The 17,156-nt window shown below is 33.3% G+C and overlaps 2 long non-coding RNA genes across 8 annotated transcripts; one reads left to right on the top strand and one right to left on the bottom strand.

The window, feature by feature from the left end:
• Positions 1-5,506: 5,506 nt before the first annotated feature.
• Positions 5,507-9,291, top strand: LOC127983674 (uncharacterized). Of its 7 annotated transcripts, none has more exons than XR_008160483.1 (8): positions 5,507-5,940; positions 6,027-6,114; positions 6,793-6,887; positions 7,043-7,227; positions 7,768-7,895; positions 8,034-8,117; positions 8,663-8,790; positions 8,911-9,291. It is a non-coding gene; the product is annotated as an uncharacterized LOC127983674 (long non-coding RNA). The 7 variants fall into 7 exon arrangements; XR_008160484.1 differs by having other exon boundaries at positions 6,785-6,887; XR_008160482.1 differs by having other exon boundaries at positions 5,507-6,114.
• Positions 9,292-11,170: 1,879 nt separating this feature from the next.
• LOC127983624 (uncharacterized) lies at positions 11,171-14,088 on the bottom strand. Its single transcript, XR_008160467.1, has 3 exons — positions 13,472-14,088; positions 12,695-12,789; positions 11,171-11,790 (listed from the first exon to the last, which is right to left on the bottom strand). It is a non-coding gene; the product is annotated as an uncharacterized LOC127983624 (long non-coding RNA).
• Positions 14,089-17,156: the final 3,068 nt, after the last annotated feature.

Raw genomic sequence — 17,156 nt, 5'->3', positions numbered from 1 at the left:
TTTGCTCATGTATATATGAATGAGAATCACACTGCTTCTCTGTGTCATGCTGAGATCTGCTATTCAAATATAAATCAGAGGAATGTGTGAAATGTCAGTATCAGTGAGATGCACAGGAGATGGTAATATTAAAATGTACAATGCAATTTGGTGCAAAGGTTATTTGTGTAGTAACACTACCTCAAAATATGTAGTATGGCTAGTTGCTCCCCAAAATTGGATTTAACATGTTATTGTCATTGTGTTGTTTGTTCATTTGGCATTTACTGTAAGTGTCTCTGCATATACTGTTCAACTGCACTGTATTGTTTTCTATGTAAACACATGCTAAAAAGACGTGTTTGACCATGATAGGTCTTAAAGATAGGTCTTAAAGTGACACCAACCTAATAAAACCTAATGCGATTGTGTTTTAAAGATGCCTTTAAAGCTCATCTTTATTATTATTCAGCTGCAGTTAAAGAGCAAAATGAGATAAATGACTCAGAGAATTAAATAGATAGTCTGGAGGTTTGCATGAGTCAGACAGAAAGAGCAAGTGTGTGTGTGTGTGTGTGTGTGTGTGTGTGTGTGCTGTGTCACAAAGAGTGTATTCATCTGTTCAAATCTTCAAATGTGTGACTCATCCATTACATCTATTGCTATGTTCCAGTAGTGAGCTGTCTATCTAGACAACATCAAAGACTCCCAATGCAAGGTATAAAGCGACATTAATAAAACGTGCACCAGAAATCAGATTAAAATCATTTTATCATTTTATAAGGGGACGTAATAGCTTTATGAGAAAACATAAAGGCTTACAGGCAAATGTTATAGTTATATAGAGAAACACAATAGTTTTTCGAGCAAATGTACACTTTACAGGCAAATGCAATAGTTATATGAGTGAACATAGAATAGTTTTACAAGCAAGCATAACATTTTATGAGCAAATGTATCTTTTTACATAATAGTTTTTGAGCAAACGTAAAGGTTTACAGGTGAATGTAATAGTTTTATAGGGGAATGCAATATTTTAGTGAGCAAAACTTATGTTTTAAAGGAGAACACAACAATTGCATGAGAATAAATGTGAAGTTTTACAGTTAAATTAAATATTCTGAGAGAATCCACAATGTAAATGCATTGAAAAATTAGATATCCCCCTTCAATTTTTTACTTTTTTTCATCACCATGTCCCCTCCGGGGCTCTGTACTGTGTAGACAGCGAGTCAGCTAACTATGTTTGGGAACAGAGCCACAGACGCCACAGACGCCACATCCAGGACAGTGGTGAATTATTAAAATGCACTGGACAGCTGCTGTACGAAGAGAACCACATCCACAGGTATTGATTGCTTATTGTTTAATTCTATTCCATTCATTTCTATTATAGCTAATAATTATTGATAACAGATATTATTGGAAAGTGATCATTTAATACATCTGATTCACAAAATAGGTCTGATTGCACATGCTAGAATAATAACAGAGATCAGTTACATACAGGATAGTGTTCTTGAAAAATCAGAGGGTGATTAAAAAACGAAATCGGTTGAAGATACACTGACAAGCGTTATAAGAAAACCAATGCAGATTTCAGTTCAATTTGTTATATTTCTATAGCTTGTTTGAGTCAGCCTGGTTTAATCTGCAGGCTTGTTTTCCACACTGAAGCACACAGGAGATCCTCCGCTCTGTCTGACAGCGAAGCATCAGAGGAAAGATGCCAGAATACAACCGTGTCATCTCAACGCAGACCTTTTGTGAGTGTATGCCAAAAATAAAACATCCTCTCTTGTTGCCATTCCAGGAACAAACCAAGACGAGCTGACACAGACTGAAGCCTCGCAGGGTGTTCAACTGCTGCGTTTGACTCTTTAAAATAGAGTTTTATAACAACAACACACACTTTTAGACTACAGGAGTAGCTGGAAACAATGACTGAATTTTGCACTATTGTTCAAAAGTTTGGGGTCAGTAAGATGGGGTTTTATTTATTTATTTGAAAGAAATTTTTTATTATTTTTATTCAACAAGGATGCATTAATTTGATTAAAAGTGACAGTGAAGACATTACAACATTTATTTTACAAATAAAAAAAGTGCTTTTTAAACATTATATTCATCAGAGAGATTTAAAATTGTATTACAGTTTATACAAAATATATATTATTTTCATTATACTTGATGCACAGTATTAAAAAAACTGAAATAAAAATGTATAAAGTACATAGATAAATATATGTAATAATAATAAAAAAACACTAGAGATGACAAACACATAAAACAAAATTACTACAACATTAACTAAAATAAAAATATAAAATGCAAACTGTTTCAAAATATGAATAAAACGAGTTACTCAGTGATACTAAAATAATACTGAATATTGTTTGTTCCGCAGCTAGCCATATTTCAACCATATTACTTTTTCCTGAATTGTTTTCCCATTTAACAGATTTATGCTGATTCTGAGCAATTTGAATAAACACATTTTGAAAATCTGATTATTTAAATGAATCTAAATTGATGCAAATAGTTCATAAACTATCATGCCATGTTTTCTCTCTTTTTTTCACTGCTTTATTTATGATTGATTGACAAATATGCGTCACGTTATGTTTTTTTGTTGTTGTAAATAATCAGATAATTACGAAATAATCAGATGCACCATTTTCACCTGATCCCACAGACGCATGATGAAAGAAGGATTGTGTAAGTCTATGTGAGCGTCACCTTGAGTTTAGCACCACTTGTTTATCATGGTTCAACCGCAGAAAATCTGGCCCTGTTTATGTAGTTTTCCGTGTTTTTTGATGGATTTGTTGTTAAAACCCAAATAAAGACAGACACACAAACACGGCTGTTGCTATAGTATAGTAAAAAGCTCTTAATTAATTAGTAAAGGTTTATAAACTGACCATATTTTGGTGAACATGTTCGAATATGGTCATTTTTCACAGTTTGCTAAAGCTTAGTAGCCCAAAACATCACAAACATTAGTTGCTGTCACGTTATGATTAATTACCTCATACCTGACTATGGGTCCATAACAATATAAATGTTGATTAAATGATATTTTGGTAACTGTATAAGTTCACCCAAAATTTACAATTTTGAACATTTCCTTCCCATCAGGCCATCCAAGATGTAGGGTTTATTTCTTCACCAGAACAGATTTGGAAAAGTATTGCATTGCATCGATTGCTCACCAATGGATGCTCTGTAGTGAATGGGTGCCGTCAGAATGAGAGTGCAAACAGCTGATAAAAACATCACAGTAATCCACACCACTCCAGTCCATCAGTTAACATCTTGAGAAGCAAAAAGCTGTGAGTTTATGAGTCCATATTCAATAATGATGCTTCCTCAAGTGGAAAAGTTAATCTTCTGTGGTCTCTGTCACATCAAAATCCAGCCACTTATTTGTGTAGACCTGTTTTGGGGTGTTTTGGCTTGTAATCACTATGTGATCTGTGCTGATTTCGCTCCTGATTCAGGTGAATAAGTTTTTTTTTTTTTTTTGGGAGCAAGTAATGTTTTGGATTATGGACTTATAGAAACAATGGTTTAAAGACGGCACCCATTCACTGCAGAGGATCCACTGGTGAGCAAGTGATCCTCATCTACATCTTGGATGGCCTGAGGATGAATATATTTTAAGCAAATGTTCATGTTCATGTCCTTTAATTCATTAACCATAGCAACTGTATAGTTTAGCAGAATTTATTCATCTTTGTCAGGGAAAGATAATGGAAATGTTCATGTTAGTTCACAGTGCATTAACTGCGTTAACAGATGTAGCTATTGAGCCTAAAAATATATTAGTAAATGCACAGATTAAGATTGAGATTAAAGTATTGTAACTAATGTTAGCAAATGGAATGCAAACTGAAAACTTTCAGGAAAGAAAATGAGTTTGTGTAAAGCTTCATTAAACTTGTGCATTAAAATGAAAAGATGCCACAACACAAAGTCGAGATGATCAAAGAATTCACTTTGGGAAAGTTTATCCCAAACGAGCAGAACTGTTCTTCAAGTTCTCACACAAACGAATCATTAGCGGCGGGATAAATAAATCAATCTTTGTATCCAGTCACAGGTGATGCCTGCAAACAGACAAAAGCTTTGCACTTGTTAAAACAAACATTTTTCCTGTCTTTCCTTCCACAGATTTAATCACATTGTGTTTCTGGAGCAGCTCAACAATCTCATGTGAAGTGCCATCATAAGTGTTTCTCTCAGTTTAGACACAGACGTAAATTACAGTATGTACTTGAAGCAATGTATAATTTCACATTTTGTCAATTCAGTAAAAAAGAAAGTTTGCATTGCTTTGGTAACTTTGCATGTTGTGTGGAGTATGTTTTGGGCCTTAGGAAGAAATGGCTAACAAAAATCTTTTTTATACATATGCGTTAGCAGGTAAAAGTTTGAAAAAACTAGTAATTAAGATTTGGAATGTGTAAAAAAAAAAAAAATATATGTTTTTCTGCAAGTTAAAGAAAGTTAATTTTCAGCATCTTCAGCATCACATGATCCTTCAGAAATCATTCTAATGCTGATTTGCTGCTCAAGAAACATTTCTGATTATGTTGAAAATAATTATGCTGTTTCATTTTTTTTTTTTTTTTATGGAAACTTATTTGGCAAATCAGCATATTTTCATGATTTCTGAAGATCATGTGACACTGAAGACTGGAGGAATGATGCTGAGAATACAGCGTTGATCTCAGAAACAAATCACATTTTAAAATGCATTTAAATAGAAAACAGTTTTTTTTAATTGTAATAAAATTCCACAATGTTTCTGTTTTCACTGTATTTTTGATCCAATAAATGCAGCTTTGTTGAGAGTTAGAAAGATCTTTTAAAAACATTAGAAATCTTAGCAAGCCCAAGTCAAAAAGTTGCACAGTGAACTAGATTTACAGATGGATTGGTGATGTCAATAGACAATTAGACTGGCTCTTGCCCTGAAAGCTCATCAGAGAGCTGATAATTAGAACAAACTGAGCTTAAGTGCTCACAAATGAAAGAGCCGATGACTGCAAACAGCAGGTCAAGGGCTTTAGTCAGCGACACGCTCCCAGACACTCAGCAGTGAACCAGAAAATAAGAGCTCTACTGAGGGCACGTCTGGAGATGACTGACGTCTCCTTTGTGTTTCGATCAGTGTTATTTTATTTTGAAATATTTTGAAATGGATTTTATTATACATTTTTTTGAGTAACTGGTCTTTAATGTGTCAGTATATTTTTTACATGATATATTTATTTAATTTTCATATTCATTTTATCCATGAGGGTCAAAGACGAAAAAGTGTTTAAGCATAAAAAAAGTGTAATGCTGCTTTTAAACTGTTGTAGTTTACCGACCCCCCCCCCCCCCCAAAAATGCAAAAAGTTTTCTGTTTTATTTAATTGCAATTTTGTTTTTGTGTTTCTGAGCAAAAAATAAATATCATACATCTTCCCCTGATTTACAGAAGACACCCAGTAAAATGTCATTCATTGTAACAATCCAACACAGTCTCACTCTCTACTCGTCAAATGTCTGACGCATGGTCAAGTGATCTGGCGTCACTTTTTTGACGCACTGGGTATACCTTTGGCGTTATTTTTCAACGTGCAGGTTAGTCCGATAGACTTCTATAGAACTCAGCAGCGTTTAAATTTGACGTCTTGGTTCAGCACACCGCAACTACACTGAATAAATAAAAATAAATAATAGGCTACAAAAAAAATTATATATGACAGAGATCGTTTTTATCTGGCCCTCCAACTTGTTTTTAAGGGTTTAAATATTCTCGCAATCTGATATCAAAATGATCTCTGTGCCAAAGCTTAGCGCGTTCATCAGTGGTGAGTTTAACAACACTCAACTGCAGGTAAAACAGCACTCAGCGGTGAGTTTGACCAAAGCAACGCTCAACTGCAGGGAAAACGGCATAAAAAGGTGAGTTTAACAACGCTCCAAGGCGCGTGCAAGTAAGCAGTTTAACCGTTTTCTTACAACCCATTTCGCTTATCGCTTATTCATAGTTCATCATCTCTATGAAATCACGTTCAAGAAGTCTCATTCAGCACACATCGCGATACTTGCCATCAGTTTCCATGTGCCACAGGGTCGGTGAGTAGATATAATTACGCTCTTTTAATGCCTGTTATAAAATGTATTCTGTCTTTATTAATCAGATTAGCGCCATATTGTTTACTCGCTGTATTATATCAGTCATCCGCGGCTGTCTTTGAGTTTCATTGCGTTTAACTAAATGAACACACCTGCTAACTAGTGTGATTAAACCCTGTCGGTCACGTGACGTGCCATAGACTTTCAATATATTCATTTCATGTCAAAGATGTAAATTTGTAGTAAAATCATGGTAACCACGACACGTACAATAGCAACAAATTAAATTTGAAGTTAAAACCCAGGAACGGGACATTTACCATGTTTTTGCCACAGTAACTGTAGTTCTACTATGGTATATTAATAACCAATACAACAATACAATAATCATCAAACTAACTTTGGTTGTACAACTGTAATGGTCGTTTTTGATGTGCTTTTATATGACAGATATCACACATTTACTGTACCATGCTTTTGATACCTTTTTATGTAAATCCAAAAAAAGTAAATAAATAAAAGGAAACATTTTTCCCTTCCTGCAGTTCATTCATATCAGTTTATATTTTAAATATTTTGCTCACAAAACATTATTAAAATTCTGTTTATAATTCTATTTTATTGTACCCCTCTCCCTTTCTTATTTTTATTATTATGTATTTTTTTTTAGCTGAAAAGATGTAAAGGAAGCAGTCATCCCTGTGGTGTTTGTGGAGAGGTTTTCCTTCAGAAATGGAGAAGACCGAAAGCTGCGGAGGCAGACATTTGCAGCAGTAAGTCTGTGTTGTTTTTACCTTTTTATCAAACTGCTGTTATAAATTGCACACCATTTGTTGTTTCTTAAACTTTTGCACTGTCCAAATACCCACACTTGCCATCTTTGCACTTGACCAATCGATTATTTATTTGACGTCTTTCCTATGTTTAGGCCAAGTGTTCGAGTGAGCATGATGACCACAAGTGTGTGTCGAACTTTTCATGACCTGATGACAGTGGTTCCCAATCCTGATCCTGGAGAACCCCAGCACTGCACGGTTTTGGCGTCTCTCTTATCTGACAAACACACTTTTGAGGTCTTGGAGTCTTCACTGATGAGCTGATGAGTTGAATCAGGTGTGTTTGATCAGGGAGACATCTTAAATGTGCAGTGTTGGGCTTCTCCAGGACCAGGATTGGGAGCCACTGCCTTATGGGACACACTTAAGTGTTTACAGAGATTTTTAGTTTGATCATTCAACTTTGCATTTTAAAATAAATTAATTGAAAAATTATTTTCAATATCTAATTATTATTATTATTATTATTATTATTATTAATATTTTACATACATTGTAAAGGTTTCCGTGACCCCTTGTGAGATCTCGACAAAAGGTCTCACAATTTATTCCAAAAATTGATGCATGATGGGATACACTAAGCCTGGTATAGAGCTCCGGAGCGGTATTGGAGATAATGTGGGTTTAGTGTTCATTAAGGGCACTGCGCTTTGGCATTATTAAGACTTGCGCACTACTGATAACAGTCCTGTTAGCTTGTAATAATTTTTTTTAATATATATATGAATATAGCTGTATAATTACACACACACATACGCACAGTAATGTATAAGATGCATGTAATGTAGTAATATTTTTCTTTCTTTCTGTCTTACAGGATTGTTTGCAGATAATGCTGTTCAAGCTCAACAGCTCTTTTAAGAGCTAACCCTCACAAACCTTCCTAAAAACTAAAAGAGCTATTACTGAGTCTCAGCGAATTTTGCCATGATCAGCTCTTCCCAGGTACATTTGTTTAAAATATTTCTGAATCAACATTTACTCATCAAATGCTCTGGTCTGAATCTTATTTTAAATTAACTTAATTATATGTTTAATGAGCAGTGTTAATTGCACACAGAGTAAGATTATCTTGTTTTTCAGAAGAGAAGGAAGACCAAGGAAATGATTTGCTCATGAGGAATGAAGACGGCCATCTTGAGCCCAAACAAAGACAGAAGTCCTCTGGTATGTGTGTGTTGAAGCAATGCTGTGCAATGCTGTGTTATGTGTTACAGCACTTTATGATTTTATCTCACAGGACTGTTCATCTCAGCCGTAATTTATTCTTTCTATGTTTTTATTCTTAATAAAAAAAAAATTTATATACAGCTATTACAATTAAATCATGTAGGCAAAGTGTGACCCGAATATTTTTAAACTTTAAGTAAAAAAAAAAACAAAAAAACACCAACTGTTTGTCTTAAATAAAAGAATACAAGTTTTATGTAAGTGGTTTACATTATTTCATTGTTTCATAAATGTTGTATTATAAATTGTGGATTGATAGTTGATTGGTTTGAAGCCAGGCCTTACACTAAAACACATTTGTGAGAGAAGTCAGGAACTTTGAAGATAGATTAGAGAGGGGAAAAAAGACACATTTACTGCAACAATAGATGAATTATAGAGGCAAAAAATTCTGTCACATGCTAAGGGGTGTCTCATGAGCAAGTCCTTTGCCTTAATTCTTGCAGAATGAAATTTTTATTGCAGTATTTTAATTTGTACAGATGATCTCATCAGCCAAATGGGGGGTTTTGACCAAGTGATGCTCTTGAAAGGACTGAAAGAAGAGGATGTGGTAAATTGTCTTCAGAGAAAAACCTTCTCAAAAGGTCTTAAAACAGCTTGAAGAATGGTAAGTGTACAGTACTACAAGGGTCATAGTTGCTCACCCTGCTAAAATCACACAGAACATAAGCTGAGCTCTCTGTCAATTAAACAACTTAATCTGTATTGTGTGTTTCACTTTGACCAGGTCTGGGATCTTAGGACTGAGAGATCCTCTGGCTGAGAAAAGGCTACACCACACCAGTGCTGGATATCAACCACAAACTGTTTCCAGACACGAGAGAAGAAGAACACGATGGGGAGATGAAACCAGTTTAGATGTGATGATGGGAATCATTATTTTCTGGAACAGTATCACATGTCTTAAATGTATCACATGATCTGTATCACAGTTGACTGGATGGATTATTTTTACTTTTAAGGACATTTCATCACTCATCTGTGTGAACTGATTAATTTATGATATTAATGAATTTTTGATCCTTTATTATTTTCCTTGAACTGTGTTTGTCTTGAAGCTACTTTATCAACTTCATAGTCTATGCTTCAATAAAATTAATATGGTGAATATTGTGTGTTGAAAATTCTTGGTAAATTCATAATTTTACTAGATACTGTAGGCTACTATGGGTTTATTCTACACTTGAAAAACTACATATTAATTACCAGGATTATTTTTTGCTTAAACATTAATGACACCTGGAACAACAATACACCAGAAAGTTAGTATTGTATATATTTAATCACAAATATGCCTATATATATCTATATAAAGGGATTTACTAGATTAATTATTTTGAAAAGCCATTTACTTTATAGTTACAAACACTTGAGGGATAACTGAGAATGTAGCAGGAATGATCAACGTGGATCTTGTACTGCATTAAAACCAAGAGCACGCACATTACTGATGTCCAGTACCTGAGGAGCAAGATACGGGGGTGAGGAGGACATTTTTACACTGATTGTTGCTAATTAGTTAATATATATAGTATTCTGAGTACTCCATGAATTATTCCTTGTGGAATAGTGAAGTATCACAATGTGTATAAATTGTCCTTGATTATTGCTTAACAGTGGGGAATAGATAATGGCATGTTGTTGCAGGTTTATCCATTATATTTATTACTGTTAACTTCAAAAATAAAATAAATAATCTATAATTTTTATTATTAAATCATTTCTTTCTAATTTTGCCATGTTTCATCAGATGGCCTCACCATGTCCTGTCAAAAGCTTTACTGCTCATGACATAAGAATAAGAAAAGGTTAGTCTATGAAAACTGTCAGATATAAATGTGACTCAGCTCAGTTTGTTGTCCATTATGAGGAGAATACATACATGTAGGTTTTACTGCCCTTCTACCCCCAGGGGCCCAGTAGCACCCCCCGGAAGAGCCAAAAACTGTACATTTGAAATGGCTGTAAATCAGAGTCCAATTAATGAATCAAAGAGAAAACCAGAAGAATTTTTACTTATGCTATGCTGATAAAATAATGTCGGGCACAGTTTTCAGAAATAAATGGAAATGTTTCATAAAGCCATTTTAAATATTGCTCCCTCTAAAATACCAAATTTCACTCTGTCTTTCAATTATATCATAGAGGTTTACACAATGAAACTATTCATATATCCACTTTTCCATTAAATATATTATTTATTTCATTTCGTCAATAAAACGATTTAAACTACATTACCCACAAGCCTCCGTCGTTCTATATATGGAAAGGCGAAACTAGGGGCTGTTTTTTGTAGTTCATCGAAGTTATGATTAGGGTTAGGGTTAGGATCTCGCTAAAGAGGTAATTTTCCTCAACATAGCAACCCTTAATTGTTGACTTAATATATTACTAATGTAATAATAGTAGCAAAACGTTCTTTTGTAACACGATGCGCTGTTTAGTATGGGTTAAAGGATAGTCCAACCACAGACAACCCTGCGATGACAAGGGACATTGACAGCCAATGATATCAAAGCTGAGCAGCGGCGTCACGCTTCCTTATCCATTTATGACCGATGACCTTCCTCCAACAATAATGCAAATGCGCTAATTATTGTTTTCAGCTTGACAAAAATTGGGCAATATTGATGAGCACATGGCCAGCATTCGCAGTTCTATCGAACCGATTCCTCTCATTAAATCTTTTTTTTTTTTTCTAAGACAGGTGCATTTTCTAATCAAATGATTAGCTTGTAAAATTTAAATTGCATGTTATGTTTTGTTTTAAATCTATAAAAATTATTCACTTTTGTTTTTCTGTGATTTGCCATTCTTTACCAATTGAAATCTAGCAATAAAAACAGAGTTAAAAAAAACTGATTCAAAGACAAATTGCCCATATAACTGCACTGCATCCTCTGTCAATAAGTTGTTTTTGCCACTATGAAGAATAAAAATTCTTTGCAAATACTTTTATTTTAAAAAAAAAGTAAATACAGATAGTCTTTCAGAGAACACTGAAGAATTTATTTGACCAAAAAGTGATACAACACACTGTTTCAAACTCAGAAAATAAAGACCATGAAGACATGCATGTCAAGTGTGCAATATCATCTATAAACCTCCATCAGCACAGCATCAAATAAACACTGATTGTCCGAACAAAGGAAGAAAGATAACGTTCAGGAAAACAAACACCTGCTACATAAAAATGCAGAAATAAAACTGACAATAACATCATTCACTTCATGACTGGAACTAGGGGATGGCTGTGCATGAATACGTCCTTTACGAAAACTCCTGATGAGAACTGATGTTTGTTTTTTTATGATAAAAGCACCAGAAGTAAAGTTTACTGTATGAAGCTTGAAAAAGAGAACACAATGCTTTATCAATATAAAAATACTATTTTCAACCATTGTTTTGATCACTGGTTCTGTATACAATATATGGGTTGCTGGAAGGTCACAATGTATTCATTATAAGCTTAGAACTAAAACAAAACTGCACTGCAAAGTCTAAACACTAATCAAGGGAGCATTTCTGTGTGTGTTGGGAAGATAAAGAGTTAAAGAGGTGAGTCCTTGTGCATGATCGAGAAGAACATCATTATCTGCGAACAATCCTGAAAGACAGAAAGGAAGGAAATATTATTACATGCTACTTTTAGACCATAAAACCAGCCTCTGTAAAGATGCTGTATAATTATATATTAAATGCATCTATTATTAAAAGCTAGTCAATAATAGCAAGCTATATTCATATGAATTATAAAAAAATATATTACATGCTTAAAGGAATGTTATCAGTAGTGTAATTGATCTGCTCACGGAAACCTTTCCAATGTATGTGAAATATTATTAATAATAATAATAATAATAATAATTAGATACTGAGAATAATTTGGTAGTAAAACAAAGTGTTGCATGTTTTCTTGGTGTACAGAAAAGTATATTTATTTTGTACATCATTTGCAACTGCTTTTTTTTCACTTAATTAGAAGCCCCCAAAATTAAATTGTCCTCTGTAATAGGGACTAATGAAAAGAGAATTAGAATTTATTTTAAAATGCAAAGTTGAATAATAATCAAAAAACACTTAAGTGTGTCCCATAAGGCAGTGGCTCCCAATCCTGGTCCTGGAGAAGCCCAACACAGCACATTTGAGATGTCTCCCTGATCAAACACACCTGATTCAACTCATCAGCTCATCAGTGAAGACTCCAAGACCTCAAAAGTGTGTTTGTCAGATAAGAGAGACGCCAAAACCGTGCAGTGCTGGGGTTCTCCAGGATCAGGATTGGGAACCACTGTCATCAGGTGATGAAAAGTTCGACACACACTTGTGGTCATCATGCTCACTCGAACACTTGGCCTAAACATAGGAAAGACGTCAAATAAATAATCGATTGGTCAAGTGCAAAGATGGCAAGTGTGGGTATTTGGACAGTGCAAAAGTTTAAGAAACAACAAATGCTGTGCAATTTATAACAGCAGTTTGATAAAAATGTAAAACCAACACAGACTTACTGCTGCAAATGTCTGCCTCCGCAGCTTTCAGTCTTCTCCATTTCTGAAGGAAAACCTCTCCACAAACACCACAGGGATGACTGCTTCCTTTACATCTTTTCAACAAAAAAAAAAATACATAAATAATAAAAATAAGAAAGGAGGAGGGGGGTAAAATAAAATAGAATTATAAACAGAATTTTAATAATGTTTTGTGAGCAAAATATTTAAAATATAAACTGATATGAATGAACTGCAGGAAGGGAAAAATGTGTCCTTTCATTTATTTACTTTTTTTGGATTTACATAAAAATGTATCAAAAGCATGGTACAGTAAATGTGTGATATCTGTCATATAAAAGCACATCAAAAACGACCATTACAGTTGTACAACCATAGTTAGTTTGATGATTATTTTATTGTTGTATTGATTATTAATATACCATAGTAGAACTACAGTTACTGTGGCAAAAACATGGTAAATGTCCCGTTCCTGGATTTTAACTTCAAATTTAATTTGTTGCTATTGTACATGCCGTGGTTACCATGATTTTACTACAAATTTACATCTTTGACATGAAATGAATATATTGAAAGTCTATGGCACGTCACGTGACCGACAGGGTTTAATCACACTAGTTAGCAGGTGTGTTCATTTAGTTAAACGCAATGAAACTCAAAGACAGCCGAGGATGACTGATATAATACAGCGAGTAAACAATATGGCGCTAATCTGATTAATAAAGACAGAATACATTTTATAACAGGCATTAAAAGAGCGTAATTATATCTACTCACCGACCCTGTGGCACATGGAAACTGATGGCAAGTATCGCGATGTGTGCTGAATGAGACTTCTTGAACGTGATTTCATAGAGATGATGAACTATGAATAAGCGATAAGCGAGAATGGTGTGTAAGAAAACGGTTAAACTGCTTACTTGCACGCGCCTTGGAGCGTTGTTAAACTCACCTTTTTATGCCGTTTTCCCTGCAGTTGAGTGTTGCTTTGGTCAAACTCACCGATGAATGCTGTTTTACCTGCAGTTGAGTGTTGTTAAACTCACCACTGATGAACGCGCTAAGCTTTGGCACAGAGATCACTTTAATATCAGATTGCGAGAATATTTAAACCTCAAAAACAAGTTGGAGGGCCAGATAAAAACGATCTCTGTCATATATATATATTTTTTGTAGCCTATTATTTATTTTTATTTATTCAGTGTAGTTGCGGTGTGCTGAACCAAGACGTCAAATTTAAACGCTGCTGAGTTCTATAGAAGTCTATCGGACTAACCTGCACGTTGAAAAATAACGCCAAAGGTATACCCAGTGCGTCAAAAAAGTGACGCCAGATCACTTGACCATGCGTCAGACATTTGACGAGTAGAGAGTGAGACTGTGTTGAACAATCTTGTCAGGCATATTTACAACAAAAATCAATGTATGACATATTAAAAGACTAATTAATTTCACCCCAAATACTAATGAGTTGTAATTTTACATTTTTAACATTTGCCACTATCCTAGGTTTTGCCCATTTGTCAGTAAGAATTTTCTACTAATTTAAAACACAATAAAATTTAGTATGCTCCATTATTCTTTTAGGTATTTTAATATGTAAATGTCAGAATGAGCATGTTGTTTGAATTTTTGCATAAATATTGTGTTGTACAATATATATGACATTGTAACATTATTTCAACCAAATTTTGACATTTTATTCTCCAAAAACGTATTTGAAACCTTAAAAGTAGACATTTTACTTACATTTAATATGCTTTCTATGAACACAAAATGACTTTTGTACATTTCTTTTGATGCGGACATCTTAACGTCTTTGACCCATGAACTAAAATAACAAAAAATAATCCATGGATAATTAAAGTTTTATTTTTTAGTTATTTTAGTAGATTGGAGATCAACTAAATTAAAATGAGAAAGGGTGCCTTCACTGGCAGCTTAAATAAAATAGTATTTCACTTAAAATTAATTTTATTTCAGCTAGTGCCGTCAAATGATTAATCGTGATTAATATCATCTAAAATACAAGTTTTTGTTTACATAATATACGTGTGTGTGCTGTGTACATTTATTATTTATACATAAATACACAAATACAGTGTTTGAAAATATTTAAACGTATGTACATGTATATCTTTATGTTCATATAATTTCTATTATATTAGTAAGTGAAGCTATGACAGTGGAGTTGCTTTATGCAGTATATATTTATATACATAATAAATATACACAGTACACATACACATATATTATGTAAACAAAAACTTTTATTTTGGAAGCAATTAATCATGATGACAGCACTAATTTCAAATTATTTTAGTTTTATCTTGTTTTTTTCTATGAAATAAAATATGACTTTCAAAGTTATGAATTAACTTTAAATATGAATCTCATGTTCTATTGCTGAAGTCTAGTCTGTGACAGTTTGAGATTATGTGAAGCTTTTATGCTGAATATACTGAAGATTGCAGTCAGAGAAGATGTTAAGATTTTAATGTTATTATGAAAGGAAGTTGAATTCACTGAATTACAAGAAATTCAACACATCTTGTTCCCAATTTTATTCAAAATGTAAGTTTTTGTTGTTGTTAATTTTCTTATGTTTTGTCATCCTTTTAAATATAACTATTTAGGTATATTTTATTGTTTATTTAGATAAAACAGTGGTTAGGTTTAATAATTTAGGTTAATTATTTCTAAAATTATATTTATTTATTCCATTCATATATATATATATATAATTTTGTAGTATAGTTTATATCAATATTGTGAATTAGCTTTCATTTTAACTTAAGTTTTGTAAAGTCATTTCTTTGGTGTTTTTATGTTATGTATGTATCTGTCTATCTGTCTGTAAGTTTGTATTGCAATCCTGTTTGCTTCCTCGATTCAATGGCTCTTGAAGTGCAGTGTGTGATGTAGGGTGCTTTGAGTGTGCTGTGTGTGTAAGTGTGTGTGTGTGTGTCAGTGCGTTGCAGCTTGTTTTTGCAGTCGAGGGTCTGTCAGATTGATGGTCATTGAGACGGGCAGAAATAGAGGGATAGAAAACCCAGGAACCAGAAGAATTGAGCTGTCAGTGTCTTTAAGAGACCTGCTGTGTGTGTGAGTGTGTGTGTGTGTGTGTGTCAGCAGAAAGCTCATCTGTGTTTCTGCATATGCGTGTGTCAGTGTGTCTCTTTCTCTGACACAGACAGATGATAGTCTGCCTGTGATGTTATTGGTCCTAGGATGGAGCACACACACACACACACACACACACACACACACACACCGTCTGTCTCTCCATAATGCCTTCAGTCTCATATTTAGCTCTCAAAACCAAATTATACACAGATTAATGGAGTTTGACATGTAGAACTGACTTATACATTATTTCCAAGCCACACTGTAGCTGTCTGAAATCATTAACATGCTTATTTTTCACAAACAAAGATATAAATATACAAAGCTAATTTAAAGAAATTTAGAAATGTATTTCATTATATATGTTATGCCATTTTTATAATTGCTTATTTATTATAATATATATAATGCTTTTTGGTCTGAATTTGTTGAACTTATTGTTTCCAAACAAAGAAATAATTTTGGTGACTGAAGCCTTTAAAGGATTTCACTATAAATATTGAAATTGATTTTATTATATACTGTATGTACTGTCATACTTTCATAATTGAAAATAATTCATGTAATATCATGTATGTTATATGTATCTTTTTTGCAGTGAAATGTAATAGTGGCCTATTTCGAACATTTCATAAAGGAAATATTTAAATAAATAAATTAGGGAATATACAGTCTTTTATATGAATTAATGTAAATTTTATATTTATTTTAAAAAATATCAATTTATATTAAACTAAATAGGCTGAACTGATATTGAAAGATTTCTTTATCAAAACTTTGAAGCATTAATTGTGTTTTTATTCTGTAATTTTATTTATATAAAATATAATTATAGGATATTTGATAACTATATTTGTATTATATGAATTATTATGAATTGTTTCTTATGCAAATCATATATGAATTACTCATTCTGTATGTTCTATGTATGTTGCTTTGGATAAAAGTGTCTGCCAAATGCATAAATGTTAATTTTACATCATTTAGATATCATTTACATGCATTTTTGAACTGTGATAAGAAAATCATGAAACAATTACACAAGGCATAATGTTAAAGAATGTTATGGTTCTCTAGAAATGTGATGAGGTGATGCTGTATGATTGGGTTGAGTTTGGTTTCAGATCTAGGTTTAATGCATCATTTATTGTGTAGACTGAAGCAGAAAGAAGATCTGTTGCTCTTCATCTCTCACTCATCAGTTATGAATGATGGACGTACAGTCTCTTCACAAACTCAGGGGTTTCGATGATGCACTGAAGCCTTCGGTCAATTGATTTCCTTATATAAACAACAACAGTCTGTTCCAGTCTGTAACGTCAGGACAGAAGCAGAC

Source organism: Carassius gibelio, chromosome B20 (genome assembly GCF_023724105.1).
Source record: "Carassius gibelio isolate Cgi1373 ecotype wild population from Czech Republic chromosome B20, carGib1.2-hapl.c, whole genome shotgun sequence".
Lineage (NCBI taxonomy): Eukaryota > Metazoa > Chordata > Actinopteri > Cypriniformes > Cyprinidae > Carassius > Carassius gibelio.
This window is presented reverse-complemented; position numbering and strand designations above follow the sequence as displayed.